The sequence below is a fragment of the Moschus berezovskii genome, chromosome 18, assembly GCF_049115385.1.
Source record: "Moschus berezovskii isolate FMDL1 chromosome 18, NW_MosBer_1.0, whole genome shotgun sequence".
NCBI classification, from domain to species: Eukaryota; Metazoa; Chordata; class Mammalia; order Artiodactyla; family Moschidae; genus Moschus; species Moschus berezovskii.
The window spans coordinates 32,176,066-32,191,289 of record NC_142477.1 but is presented as its reverse complement, the minus strand read 5'-3'; positions in this window follow the sequence as shown (position 1 = coordinate 32,191,289).

The window sequence follows — 15,224 nt, the reverse complement described above, 5'->3', positions numbered from 1 at the left end:
ACTTAGCCTTATAGACTGGCTCTTCTTGGATCTCAAGTTTGCCAACTTTCAGACTGGAAATTACACTGTTGGCTCTCCTGAACTGTAGGACTTTGGACTCAAACTGAAACTATGTATCTGTTCTGGGTCTATCCTGCTTGAGACAGCAGACTTTGGGACTTGTCAGACTTCATAATTGTGTGAACTAATTCCCTATAATGAATCTCTTATCTATCTTACCTATCCATCTGCCTAACTATTCTATTGATTTTTTTGTTTATCTGAAAGATACTGATTAATACATTATCTCTCCTTTATCTATGTTTGTGCATGTATTTATAAATATATTTGCTATACAAGAGAAACACATGTATGTGTTTTGTTCTTGTTATCTTTTCTCCCTCCCAACAAACATTATAATGACAGTAATGTAGTACAGACTACAATAAAGTCATAAAGATAATGGCAGTATGGAAGTGAACCAGATTGTGAAGAATTTATGGATGACTTCACACAAACGGAATCTTGCTGACAGATAAACTAGAAGCAACAAGTTCTAGCCCACTGCACTGACAAGACAATGATGTAGCTTTTCCTCTCAGGAGAGATCCATAAAAATCCTGGTCTCAATGCTAAAGTTGTGTAAAAAAGCCAGAAATTGGAAAGCAATGATACAGCAGTGAACAGTGGTTGAAAGTGAAGATCTGCTCAAAATAAATCATTGCGAAGGAGGCGGTGGGTATATATTGGCATTCTACAGCAGACTTTTACCTAAATAGAGGAAATGGCGGATGGAAAGAGGGGACTCTAAGATCCCACATATGAAAAAGAACAAACCACATAGGCAGGATTGAGTCTAATCAAAAGGGGGAAAGAATGGGACTGCAAAGGAAACATATATCAATATCCTCAATGGATTAACTTAGCCATCAATTCATATGTGAGAGTAAATAGCAAGGAATGCCAAACATATACTGAGAACAAACAACACACAAAAGAAAGAATATGATGAATAAACTGATCAAGGAACTCTAGATAAAATAACAATAAAGTAGGACAAAAAGAATTTTTTAAAAAAGTGCTTGAGAGATAAGTTCTGGGATGTACTGTACAGCATGGCGACAGAGTTGACAGTATAGTATATTTTAAAGGCTAAGTGGCTAAGACAGCGGAATTTAAGAATTTTCCTGAGAAAATAAAGAATTAGAATTATGTTAGGTCTTCCCAGGCTCAGTGGCAAAGAACCTGCCTGCAATGCAAGAAACCCAGATTTGATCCCTGGGTCAGGAAGATCCTCTGGAAAATGAAATAGCCACCCACTCCAGTATTCTTAGCTAGAAAATCCCATGGACAGAGGAGCCTGGCAGGCTACAATCTTGGGGTCTTAGAGTCGGACATGCCTTAGCACTTTGTTGTACACACAAGCACAAGCAGATGTCAACTAAACTTGTTGTAGTGATTACTTTGCAATGTATACATATATAAAATCATTATATTGCACACCTTCAACTAATATGATGTTACATGTCAAGAATATCTCAATACAAAGGGAGAAAAGTGGTTGAGATGATTCTGATTATGTTGGTGATGAGAAAAATAATAATATCATGACACATATTAAGATAAATATGAAAATGTTTTGTACTGTTAAAGAAAATAAAAATAATACTAGGAAATAAGAATACTAGAAAACAAGAATCTCTTTAAAATAAAAAAATGATTTGAAAAATATAACAAATGTGTAGAAGGCATACAAATTAAAATTCATGAAATCATCTTCTTGCCAAAAAGTAAACTAAATGAGAAGATATGGAATGTATAAAAGCTAATGCTCACAAAAATACATGGAATTAGATACACAATTCCTATAACAGGTATTATAGAAGGAGACGATAGAAGGTAAACAATAAATCAACAGATAATAGAAATTTCAGGGGGCTTAGTACTCTTGCCTAGAAAATCCCATGGATGGAGGAGCCTGGTAGGCCGCAGTCCATGGGGTCGCTATGAGTTGGACACGATTGAGCGACTCCACTTTCACTTTTCACTTTCACACATTGAAGAAGGAAATGGCAACCCACTCCCGTGTTCTTGCCTGGAGATTCTCAGGGTCGGGGAAGCCTTGTGGGCTGCCGTCTATGGGGTCGCACAGAGTTGGACACGACTGAAGTGACTTAGCAGCAGCAGCAGCATTGCTCTATGACAAACCTAGACAGTGTATTAAAAAGCAGAGACATCACTTTGCTGACAAAGGTCCATAAAATCAAACAGATCTGAGAACTGGACCATAAAGAGGGCTGAGCAGCAAAGAGATGATGCTTTCCAACTGTGGTGCTGGAGAAGACTCTTGAGAATCCCTTGGACAAGCAAGGAGATCAAATCAGTCAATCCGAAAGGAAATCAGCCCTGAATATTCTTTGGAAGGACTGATGTTGAAGCTGAAGCTCCAATACTTTGGCCACCTAGTGTGAAGAGATGACTCTTTGGAAAAGATCCTGATGCTAGGAAAGATTGAGGGCAGGAGGAGAAGGGGACAACAGAGAATGAGATGACTGGATGGCATGACTGTCTCAATGGACACGAGTTTGAGCAAGCTGTGGGAGATAGTGAAGACAAGGAAGCCTGGTGTGCTGCAGTCCATAGGGTTGCAAAGTATTGGATGTGTCTTAGCTACTGAAAAAAAATAAATGCCAGAGTATTGTTAATGAATTTCAGTGGAGGGAGGACCAAAAAATAAGCAGGTATGACCATGATTCCCCAGTAACCCAGTATGCGAGCTTCAGTTGTGTCCAGCTCTTTGTTGTATCATAGCCCTAGGTACTGCAGCCTACCAGACTCCTCTGTTCATGGAATTCTCCAAGCAAGAACACTGGAGTAGGTTGCCATTTCCTTCTCCAGGGGATCTTCCCAAGCCAGGGATCAAACTGCATTGGCAGGCAGGCTCTTTACTACTACAGATTCTTTCAGTTCCGTTCAGTCGCTCAGCTGTGTCCGACTCTTTGCGACCCCATGAATCACAACATGCCAGGCCTCCCTGTCCATGACCAACTCCGGGAGTTCACTCAAACTCATGTCCATCAAGTCGGTCATGCCAGATTCTTTACTGTTGATTATTGTCAGTACTATTGTCAATACTGACTATTCTTTACCTGAGTCATCTGGGATACCATACTGGATTTTAAATTGCAAAATTTTAGTGGAAAAAAAATTTATAAGTGGAATTCAGTATGTAGAAGAATAAGTATAAGGCTAACTAAACAAATCTGTAAAATGTATACAGTGGTATGAAGATATTATGTAAGTGTGGTGTCTAGCTTAAAAAAATTAAAAACAAGGGAGAAAATTTCAGAAAAATTGAATTTTTTAAAAATTAGAACTAAAAGGAATATGAGGATGATTCTTGCGCCATATGTCAAGGAATAATTTTGTTCAAATTCCAACAGAAATCTGGCCAACTCCAAGGACATCATCTTCAAGAATAAAGTGGATATTTTATCTAAAGAAAAGAAATAAAAAGCTACATAATTGTCATACAACTGTTAATCAAGATGAAATTGAGAGGATGACTAATTTAAAAAAGGGCAAGCAACTATTATTCAAATAGAAAATTAAACATTTGGCATGGATGTAAATATATTAATGAATACATATAGGCAACCAAATGAATAAATAAAAACATAGACTATGAGGCAAGAAAGATAAGTATTAGCACAGAATATTAAACCCTCTATTTTTCATAGAGGAAAGTCAATATTTTTTATAGTTATCAAGTAAAAACACTGTAACATTAATTATTATATTGCATAATACTACTAAATATTAGGACATGTTGTATACAAGATTGTTGCTCCCCAAAACTCTATGCTGAAATTCTAATCCCAAGTACATCAGAATGTGACTATATTTAGAAAAAAAGGCCTTTATGGTGGTAATTACTTAATATGAGGTTTTTAGGGTAGGCCCTAATCCAGTATGCTCAGTTGCTCAGTCGTGTCTGACTCTTTGTGACCCCATGGACTGTAACCCACCAGGCTCCTCTGTCCATGGGATTCTCCAGACAAGAATACTGGAGTGGGTAGCCATTTCCTTCTCCAGGAGATCTTCCCTACCCAGGGACTGAACCCACGTCTCCTGTGTCTCCTGCATTGGCAGGCAGATTTTTTTTTTTTTTTTTTACCACTAATCTAGTATAGCTAGTTTTCTTACAAGAAGAAATTTAGATGTAGACAAGTATAGATTGAAGACAGGGAGAAGACTTCTCTATAAGCCAAGTAGAAAGCCCTGGAACGGACCGTTCCATCTCAGCTCTCAGATGGAAATATCCTGCTGACACTTCAATCTCAGATTTCTAGCATCTAACTAGAAACTGTAAGAAGCTAGCAATGTTTGTTGTTCAAGCTACCCAGACTATGGTACAAAAGTCTTAGCAAACTAATTATGGAGTAAATAAGAATAGAATCAGTATGATTACATCTAAAATAAGCCTGGATATAATGTCTGTGTGGTTTTAATATCTCTCTCTATCCACATCTCCTTCATCTCCTTCTGCATCTGATCTTGTATCTGCTTCTTCATCTCCATCTGTATTACTTATGCATATGTTTGTCTACAATTGGTGGAGGTGGAGTTGACATTACAGTGCTAAGCAAAAATGAGCTGAGCTAAAGAACCAATTTTTATCATTACAGGTAGGTTTAATAATGATGAAAATCATTCAACATTTAAGTAATTTGCACAGTATCATCGGAGAAGGCAATGGCAAGCCACTCCAGTACTCTTGCCTAGAAAATCCCATGGATGGAGGAGCCTGGTGGGCTGCAGTCCATGGGGTCGCTATGAGTCAGACATGACTGAGTGACTTCACTTTCACTTTTCACTTTCACACATTGGAGAAGGAGGTGGCAACCCACTCCAGTGTTCTTGCCTGGAGAATCCCAGGGACGGGGGAGCCTGATGGGCTGCCGTCTATGGGGTCACACAGAGTCGGACACGACTGAAGTGACTTAGCAGCAGCAGCAGCAGCAGCAGCACAGTATCATCTTAAAAGCTTTTTTCATTTTCTCTTTTTAGATCTACTTCCCATAGTTTTCTTTGTTTTGTTTGATAAATATTATTTTAGTTTCCTCTCAGAATTTATCATCAGGAAAATCTGTTATAAATGCAATATGAAAACAAACTGAAACTGGTTCTACTGATATATTAAGTAATTACATTGTTTTATTTAGAAATATACTACTCATGTACACCCGGGGCAGATTCATGTCAATGTATGGCAAAACCAACCAATATAATATTGTAAAATAATTAGCCTCCAATAAAAAAAAAGAAAAAAAAAAGGAAATATACTACTCTGATTATTTTCCAAATTCTGAAGTTTCCTTTTAGACACTGACATGATAAAACTTTTCACATTGTATTTTAATAACAAAGTAATCTAGCTGTTTTAGATGCAATTACCCTTTGGTGGCTGTTTCTCATATATCATACTGAATAAATGATCTTAAATTTTTCCATATAGTAGATTTCAAAGGAGTCATGACAATAATTTTTAATGTAATGTAATTTGAGTCTTTCAATATCTTTGTGTTATTTTCACAACTTTAAACATACTATATTATCCTAATCTTTTCTAAAATCAAAAGTCCAAAAGTTACTTAAAGCATTAGTATGGGGGAGAAAATGTATCAGCATTTATATGTATTATAAAGTAATATAAAATACCAACCCAGTGGTTTACACAATGCTATTCCAAGTAATTTTAATAAATGATGTTTCCCTTGAATAAATATAACCTCAAATATCTGACTGGCAACACAACATTGTAAAGCAACTATTCTCTAATTAAAATTTAAAAAAATTAAAAACATATCTGACTGGTTATTGTAAAAATAATACAATTATTGTAAAACTTATGAAATCAAATGTACCAAAAGTTGTTACTATGCTTATTCTTACATGCCAATTGTTTCAGTGAAAAATATTTTTGTTCCTTTTTAGTCCTGATTTTAATAATTAAAATAAAATTTAGATTAATTTACTTAAATTTATTATTTTCACCCCTAAAAAGTGAAAATATTAGTCTCTCAATCATGCATGTCTGACTCTTTGTGACCCATGGCCTATAGCCCATCAGGCTCCTCTATCCATGAGATTGTCTAGGGAAAAATATTGTTGTGGGTAACCATTCCCTTTTCCAGAGGATCCTCCTGACCCAGGGATTGACCCCGGGTCTCCTGCATTGCAGAAGATTCTTTACCATCTGAGCCACCAAGCTCTCCCCTAAAAATGCACTGCCAATTGTAATCTGACCAAATCCAAAGATTGTTTTTACTAGTAATACTTTTTCTTTCATTCATATAGTCTCTGAAGACCTCAAAAGCTCATATCATCATTTCTGTTGATCCTTACAAATCTCTGTCTGTTATACAGGGTATGGATTACTTTCTGTTTTGTTTCATTAGAAGTGGTAAACATGATTTGAGAATTATATGTGGTAGAAGGAAAACTATAAGAAGCTGAATGTGTGACTTTGGAGACAGCTGTTTGATGTATATATAGAAAAGACTAGATAAATTTCAAAATGATAAAGGAAGAGATACAAGGAGTGTTCTCCAGGACTACATATATATATATATAATTTAATATATATATAATATTAAATGTATATACATAGTGCTAAAGAATCTACTTGCCAATGCAGGAGATGCAGGAGACACAGGAGATGTGGCTTTGATCCCTGGGTCAGGGTGATCCCCTGGAGGAGGAAATGACACCCCACTCTAGTATTCTCAGAAAAATCCTATGGACAGAGGAGCCTGGGCGGCTACAGTCCTTGGGGTCACAAAGAATCGGACATGACTGGGAGCGAACACACACATACATCAATATGTATATTTATAAATTATGCATATATATTTGAAGTTAGTATACGTGTTTGAATAAAAACAAACAAAACAATCCTGCTATGGTCTGAATGCATGTGTTTCCCCCCAGATTCATACATTCATGCACTGAAATTCTAATACCCAATGTGATATTACTCAGATACTCAGATGGGGGCTACAAAGAACAAGATGGTTGGATGGCATCATCGACTCAACGGACAAGAGTTAGAGCAAACTCTGGGAGATAGTGAAGGACAGGGAAGCCTGATGGGCTGTGGTCTGTGGGGTCGCAAAGTGTTGGGCACGACTGAGAGACTGAAGAACAACAGGCCTTGGGGGTGGAAAGCCCATGAATGTGGTTAGTGCTTTTATAAAAGAGACTGAACAGAACAGCCCAGCCCCATCTGCCTCTTGAGGCTATTACTTGAAGTCTGTGACCCAGAAAAGAGCCGTTGCTGACCATGCTGGCCCTGATTCCAGACTTCAAGCCTCAAGAAATGTGAGAAAGAAATGTTTACTGTTTACAGGCCACCCAGTCTGTGGTATTAATATTTTGTTATTGTAGCCTGAATGAATTAAGACAATGCCTAACCATTTTAATAAGCAAATAAACAGTGCCTATTTAAAGCATAATGAGACTATTTGCACGAACTTTTTGAATGTGGCATCATAAACATCAAAATCAGGATTTAAGCAACAGATTATCTGAAAGAAATCTTTAAAGAGATAAATGTATATGTTTGCTGAGTATCTTAATAAGAGTTATTTAGTTTTGTTTTGAATTTAATAAATTCAAAGTATAAAACAATGTTCTGGGAGCCTGCAAATTATCTTCTAACACTGGCTCTTATATCATACAGGCGCTAATTCGTTGATTTCAAGTCAGCACTCTAATGGTTGGTGTAATTTGTTACTATTTCCATCTTGAAAAATGGACACAATAGAAGTTTGGAGAGAAGCAAGTATGAGTGGTATGGTAGGGAGTTCACATCCGTGGATTAGATTCTAATATTAGTTGAGTTAATGGTAATTGTTCTTCCTATTATATCATATAATCAAGATGCATCACTAAATTAACATGTAAGAAATACAGAGCCATCCAATCTTTTATAAGCCTCTAATTTCAGTACTTTTGGAAGCCAATTTCCATACTCATTTTACTAGTTCCAGTAAATGAAATTGAAGTACTACAATTTATCCCTGACTAACACATTTGGTATTAAATATGTTCTTGAAGACAACTGTAACAAATATCATATCTGAAATTAGTATTTCTGGGGCTTTTTTCAAGATGCCAAAATAATTGCAATTTTTTGTATTTTGTCTGCTTCTGATTTTTATTTCTGTCTTTAAGCTACTGTTGTTCACATAGTTTACTTAACATCTGTAAAATTGTGTTGTTTAATAAAAAGATATCATTTTTATAAATAAGCAGTCTTTCAATTGAAAGAACAATGCCAATTGTTGTGGACTTCATTGCTGTATACCCAACACACAGACCTATATATATATAATGAATGCATATATTTATATATGCATATTTATAATATATGTATATCATATAAACTCAACAAATGATCTTGAGATATTATAAGAAATATATTTGAATAGAATTAGAATTTTAAGCCTTAAATGTGTCTATTTGCTGTCTAGTTATATTTGATTGCTTCATGAAAATATTTTATTATACTATTAAACTTGTATAACATCAATTGTTTTATTTCAAATAATGAATATAGGCAAACATTTGATTACAAGAATCAGGAAATATTAAAAAAAAATCTACTGAAGTAAGAGTAGATTACCTACTGTAAGAGGTGGGGAGAAAAAACATCTGGAGACAGATGGCAACTGAACAGGTCCTTCAGCACAAGCATGATGAAAGGATCAGGAGCAAGAGGCAAAGGATGGAGCTAAGGCTCTCAGGATGGTCTGCACTGGGACTCCTCTGTGGCTCTTATGTGGATTTTCTAGAAACAGAAAGATATTCTCTTTGTTTTTTTCTGGCATTGCCACTGCTGGCAAGTGGACAGCAGGGAGCCAGCATCATCTCAGTCAATCATCACCACCACAGATCTACAACAGGATCCTCCAGTACTCTCCTTAAGTACTTCCCAAGAGGCCATGATATAGCGACTTGCCATAGAGCCACTTGCACTTCAATCCGATGTCCAGGAGATCAATCTCACTGAGAGACTCCAGGATGTGAATCCGCGTCTGGTCCTTTGTTTCTGCTCCACCCTTGGGCTTAAGCCTTTCAGCAAAGAAGAAGCTGGGATATTCTTGAGCCATTTCACCATGGCCAGCATTCCCTCCTCCAGGTTCCCAGACATCTCTAAGCAGATGCTCTTCTCAATGTTCTACCTTCTTAACATTAGCTGATACTTATTAACATTGGCCAGGAGCATATGTAATGATGCCTTGGTTTCCAAATGGGGCTGGAGGCTTGACGAGGGTGACAGATACAGACTGTGGATACCCTGGGTAGTCCAATCTCATCTGCTAGTGCACAGAACAAGGTACAGAAGTCTGCTCAAGGTGGGTTTCTGGGGGCTGCTGCCCAGGGGGCAGCATGGGTTGGTCTGACACTGGGAATGCTGGGAATGGGTTTCCTTCAGAGAGAGGATATATTCTATTTGGGGGACCAGTTTGTTGGGTGGAAAAGGGCGAAGTCAAACCCTCGGGGAAGACCAGAGGGTCCCAGGTTTAGTTTTGGCAGGTTGGCTTCTCAAACATTCAGGACATTTTGATCAGCTATCTAAAGAAGTAGTCCTGGGTGAACTGCCCCAGGTAGTTAACCATGGGTGTACAGCTAGATGCTAGGCATGTTGGGAGGGGACTAGCCGCCATAGAGACAGGCTCTCCACCAGGTGCAGAGGTTGGTAGCTGTTGTGTGTGGGTGGAGCCTGGGTGATTCATGGCTAGATCTGGCCACCAGCCATAGCAGTAATGGACTGTGAGGGACACAGGCAAGAGCAGCTACCTCCACTTACATTCAGGCAGAGCACCTTAGGTCAAAGGGCACTTGCCCACTCAAATGAGGTTAGAGCATTTTATTTATGCCCTCCCCCTTGACTTCATGAAGAGCAGAACATTTATTTGTACATTATCACCTAGATATTCCCAGGTCCTTTGCTTTCCAAATGTTTAGTGGAAACTTTTCTACCAAGGGAGGAATGTGTACCTGACCTAAGTGATTAATTCCCCCCCTCTTTTTTAATTTCTTGACTTATACACTAGATTAGAAAGATTCAAGAAATTCACTCTTCTTAGCAAAGTTTACATTTGAGTTTTTTGGAAAGTAAGATGTGCAACAGAATGATAGATGGAATACTGAGAATAGATTGTACTGGTAACATATTTTATATCTAATAATAGTATTATGCTAGGAGAAGGCATCAGTCCTTCCAATGAACACCCAGGATTGAACTGAACTGAACTGAAGGAGAAGGCAACAGCAACCCACTCCATTACTCCTGTCTGGAAAATCCCATGGGCGGAGGAGCCTGGTGGGATGCAGTCCATGGGGTCGCTAAGAGTGGGACACGACTGAGCGACTTCACTTTCACTTTTCACTTTCATGCATTGGAGAAGGAAATGGCAACCCACTCCAGTGTTCTTGCCTGGAGAATCCCAGGGATGGGGGAACCTGGTGGGCTGCCGTCTATGGGGTCACACAGATTCGGACAGGACTGAAGTGACTTAGCAGCAGCAACAGGATTTGCATATTTTTATTTTTAGGAAAAGTTATAGTGAAGAAAATATGGCAATGAAAAAGATCATATTTGTTATGTGCGTTAATAAATAATTAGCCTTATACCAGTAGGGTAGAGTAAATGGACTATTTCAAGATAAAGTGAAAGTGAAGTTGCTCAGTCGTGTGCGACTCTTTGCGACCCCATGGACTGTAGCCTATCAGGCTCCTCAGTTCATGGAATTTTCCAGGCAAGAGTACTGGAGTGGGTTGCCATTTCCTTCTCCAGGGGATCATCCCAACCCAGGGATCGAACCCAGGTCTCTCGCATTGCAGGCAGATGCTTTACCATCTGAGCCACCAGGGAAGCCCTTCAAGATAAAGAGCAACTTTGAATAAGATGAATCCATTCATTGGTTGAAATGTTTCAACTTGTTTTTAAAAATAGTCTTTAATGCATATGTATGAAGCCAGCATTAAAAAAAAATCTTTGTATTTGTAAAGCACAGTAACTTATTTTGTTTTCCTTTATAGCTTCAGATGTTACCTGATGTAAATCATGGTTCAGGGTTAAGAGAAACAAGAAAGAAAAAGCTTTTATTTTCTGACCAGGAGATGAATAAAACTTTAGCCTACACAATTCATGTTTTGGCATAACTTTTATTAATATGTCATGGACAATTTAGCTCAGGTTTGTCTTAGATTAATCACCTAGTAGTATTGATAACTGTAAGTCTGTCAAAACTTGAGAAAAAAAAATTTAAAGTTCAATAGTATTTCATAAGCAGATGATAGAAAAGATATAATGCTTATGACAGAGTCATTAAATTTTTTTTATTTCTAAATACTTTAGAATATTTATATTATGGGAAAGTTATCAAAAGTTATAGACATTTCTTATTTACTTCAGAAGTTATTGACCACATAATCTTATTTTCTAAACCAAGATTGGAATAGTGAAGGCAAACTTAAAGTACACCTTTCTGAGGGTTCTCTCTAAAATATAATAGCATTTTTTGAGACTGTCACAATTAAGCCTAGTATTTTATTATTCTTGCTAATAGGATTTTCTTTTAAACAATAGGGAAATCCCTCAGAATATATTCAATATTCTTATTTCTACTTCTAAATTATGCCTTTAATTTTTATGTCACATACCATTTTTATTTTGAATACTAACGTAAATAAAATCAACATTTTTTAGAGTTACAATGTACATCATCAGTTCAGTTCAGTTCAGTCACTCAGTCATGTCTGACTCTTTGCGACCCCATGAATCACAGCACGCCAGGCCTCCCTGTCCATCACCAACTCCCATAGTTCACTCAAACCCATGTCCATCATCAGTGGCCACGGGACTTGAAAAGGTCAGTCTTCATTCCAATCCCAAAGAAAGGGAATGCCAAAGAATGCTCAAACTACTGCACAATTGCACTCATCTCACACGCTAGTAAAGTCATGCTGAATGTACATCATAGTAACTATATTTAATGATACTGTATTATATAACTGAAAGTTGCTAAGAAAGATCTTAAATGTTCTCACCACAGAAAAGAAATGGTAATTAAATAACTTGATGCAGGTGGTAGCTAATACTATGGTAGTAATGATTTTGCAATCCATAAATGCATAAATGCATTGAATAAACATATTGTACATCTTAAACTTGTACTGTTTTATATAAATTATATCTAAATAAAACTGGAAAAATTAAAAATTGACATTTTCATAACTGAGAAAATCTAAGGAAGAGACAAGTGTTGGATTTCAAAAAGAATAAAACACTCATACAACATCTTCCAATTTCTCAACATATGTAAAAACAGCATAGCAAAAAGGCACCAGAAGTACCTAGTACCATAAACAGAATATGCTCAGATATTTAGAACCAACTGTACCACAGCTTGTTCATCTGAAGACCCAATTCTATGAGATTGTATTTTTAGTAGGTAGAATAGTCCCTCCCACACACACCAGAGATGTCTACCTTCTAATCTCTAAAACCTGTGAATATATTCTCTTACATAGATAAAGTGATCTACCAGATGCGATTATATTAAGGCTGAAATGGGGGAGATTATTCTGGCTTGTCAGGATAGGGCCAGTATAACCGAAAGTGCCCTTATCAAAGAAAGTTAGGAGGGCAAGAGTCAGGAAAAAGGAAGAAGCAGAAGTCAGAATGATGTGTAGCCATGAGTCAAGGAATTTAGGCAGCCTCTAGCAACTGAATAAAGCAAGGATGTAGTCTTTCCCAGAGCACCTGAAAGGGAGATCACCCTTCCAACCACTTGATTTTAGAAGTTTTAAACTTCAGAACTGTAAGATTATAAATCTGTGTTATTTTAAGTTACTAATTTTGTGATAGTTTATTTAAGCAGTGATATAAAGCAAATAAACTGTTAAAGAACAAGATAGTATAAACATTAGAGCCATGTATTAGGAACAGGAAATAATTATTCACCACAAATAGAGAAAAGTGCACAGCCAAAAAAAAAAAAAATAGAACACCCAGCACAGCCAAAAAAAAAAAGAAAGGCATAATAATATTATAAAAAAGAAGGAACAGACATACTCAGCTGATTAAAAATAAAATACTTAGCTGATTAAAAATAAAAGAGAGGACATAAGATTTAGGATTGGTCATAATTTAATCACCGGTGTCCTTATAAGAAGAGACAAAGACACACAGATACACAGGGATAATGACATGCGGAAATAGGGCAGATTGAGTGATGCATCTGCTTGCTACGGATTGTTATCCAACACCAGCGGTGGGAGAGAGGCTTGGGAACTTGTTATCCCTCAGAGTCAACAGAAGAAATCAATCTTGTTGACACTTTGTTGATTTCAGAGTTCTAGCCCTAGAACCGTGTGAGAAGAAAACTTTGCTGCAAACCACTCAGACTGTGGTACTTTGTTATAGCATCCATAGAAAACAAGTAAAATACCCTTGATCTAAATTTTACCATGAGTATTTTCACCCATTAAGGACTTTACTTGGCAATAGCCGTTGAACAAATCCTTGCAATTGAAGCATGACTGAAATATTTTTGTCATTGAAAACTCACTTATATCTCATTGCTTAATTTTTGAGGATTAAAGTATGTGCATGCTAAATTGCTTCAGTCATGTCTGACTCTTTGTGACCCTATGGACTGTAGCCCACCAGGCTCCTCTGTCCATGAGATTCACCAGGAAAGAATGCTGGAGTGGGTTGCCATGCCCTCCTCCAGGGGATCTTCCTAACCCAGAGGTCGAACCTCCGTCTCTTTATGTCTCCTGCAATGGCAGGTGGGTTCTTTACCACTGGTGCCCCCTGGGAAGCCCCTGTGGGGACTAACAGAAGTCAGCTATTCTGAACTTACAAGTCACTTATTGTGTCTTTATTCACTTTCATTTCTGCTTGCAAATTGACACCTCCTCTCCCCATTTGTCCCTGAGCTCATTTTTTGGGTAATATTTTGTAAGATGCAGCCAATAGAAACCAGTATTTTTTCCACCTATACTTCTTTTTTCCAACATTTATCCCTTCCTGAGATATACAGGAAGTATATCTCAAAGATACTGCCAGTTCAGCTCAAGACAACAAAAATAGTATTTTGTCACATCATTACATTAAAACGTTTCTCCAGCCTCAGTGATAATGTTCCTTGCTGCTTATTCCTCACAGGATGGAAGGGTTGAGAGGGTTTTCTCAAAGGCACTAATCCTACTCAAGAGAGCTCCATTCTCGTAACCTAACCACTTACCAAAGGCCCCGGTCCTTAATATCACCATATTAAGGGTTAAGATTTCAACATATGAATTTTGGAAGGACACGTTCAGTCCATAACCGCACTGCCAACTAAAAAAAGTGCTGGGACGTGTGAACATCGATGTGTCTGTGTTAAAATGGGAATAAGGTATTAATAAACAATGGTAACATCTACCAAAATAACACTAAAAAGGATAGATTTAATTGATATTTCTGACTGACACAGCAGGTTTATAAATTTAAAGGCAAAAAGCAGAAAAAAAAATTGCAGGCAGCTATTGATTGTAGCCTGCCAAGTACCTGTGTCCTTGGAACTTTCTAGGAAAGGATATTAGAGTGGGTTGCCATGCCCTTCTCCAGGGGATCATCCCGACCCAGGTATTGAACCTGGGTCTTCTGCTTCCCTCATAGCTCAGTTGGTAAAGAATCCGCCTGTAATGCAGGAGACCCCGGTTCAATTCCTGGGTCAGGAGGATCTCTTGGAAAGGGATAGGCTACCCACTCCAATATTCTTGGGTTTCCCTTTGACTCACCTGGTAAAGAATCTGCCTGCAATGTGGGAGACCTGGGTTTGATCTCTGGGTTGGGAAGATCCCCTGGAGAAGGGAAAGTCTACCCACTCCAGTATTCTGGCCTGGAGAATTCCATGGACGGTATGGTCCATGGGGTCACAAACAGTGGGATGGGACTGACAGACTTGCACTTTCACTTTCACTGCTGCATTGCCGGCAGATCTTTTTTTTTTTAGGAGAAATTCTCAATTTATTGAGGCCACAAGTCACCTATGATTATCAATTTATTTATTTATTTATTTTTTAATTTGAATTCACTTTGTTTTTTTTTTTACAGTTCATAACTTTTATAAATAAAATAAATTAAATGTACAGTGAATAAGTTCTCTGAAATATTTAAA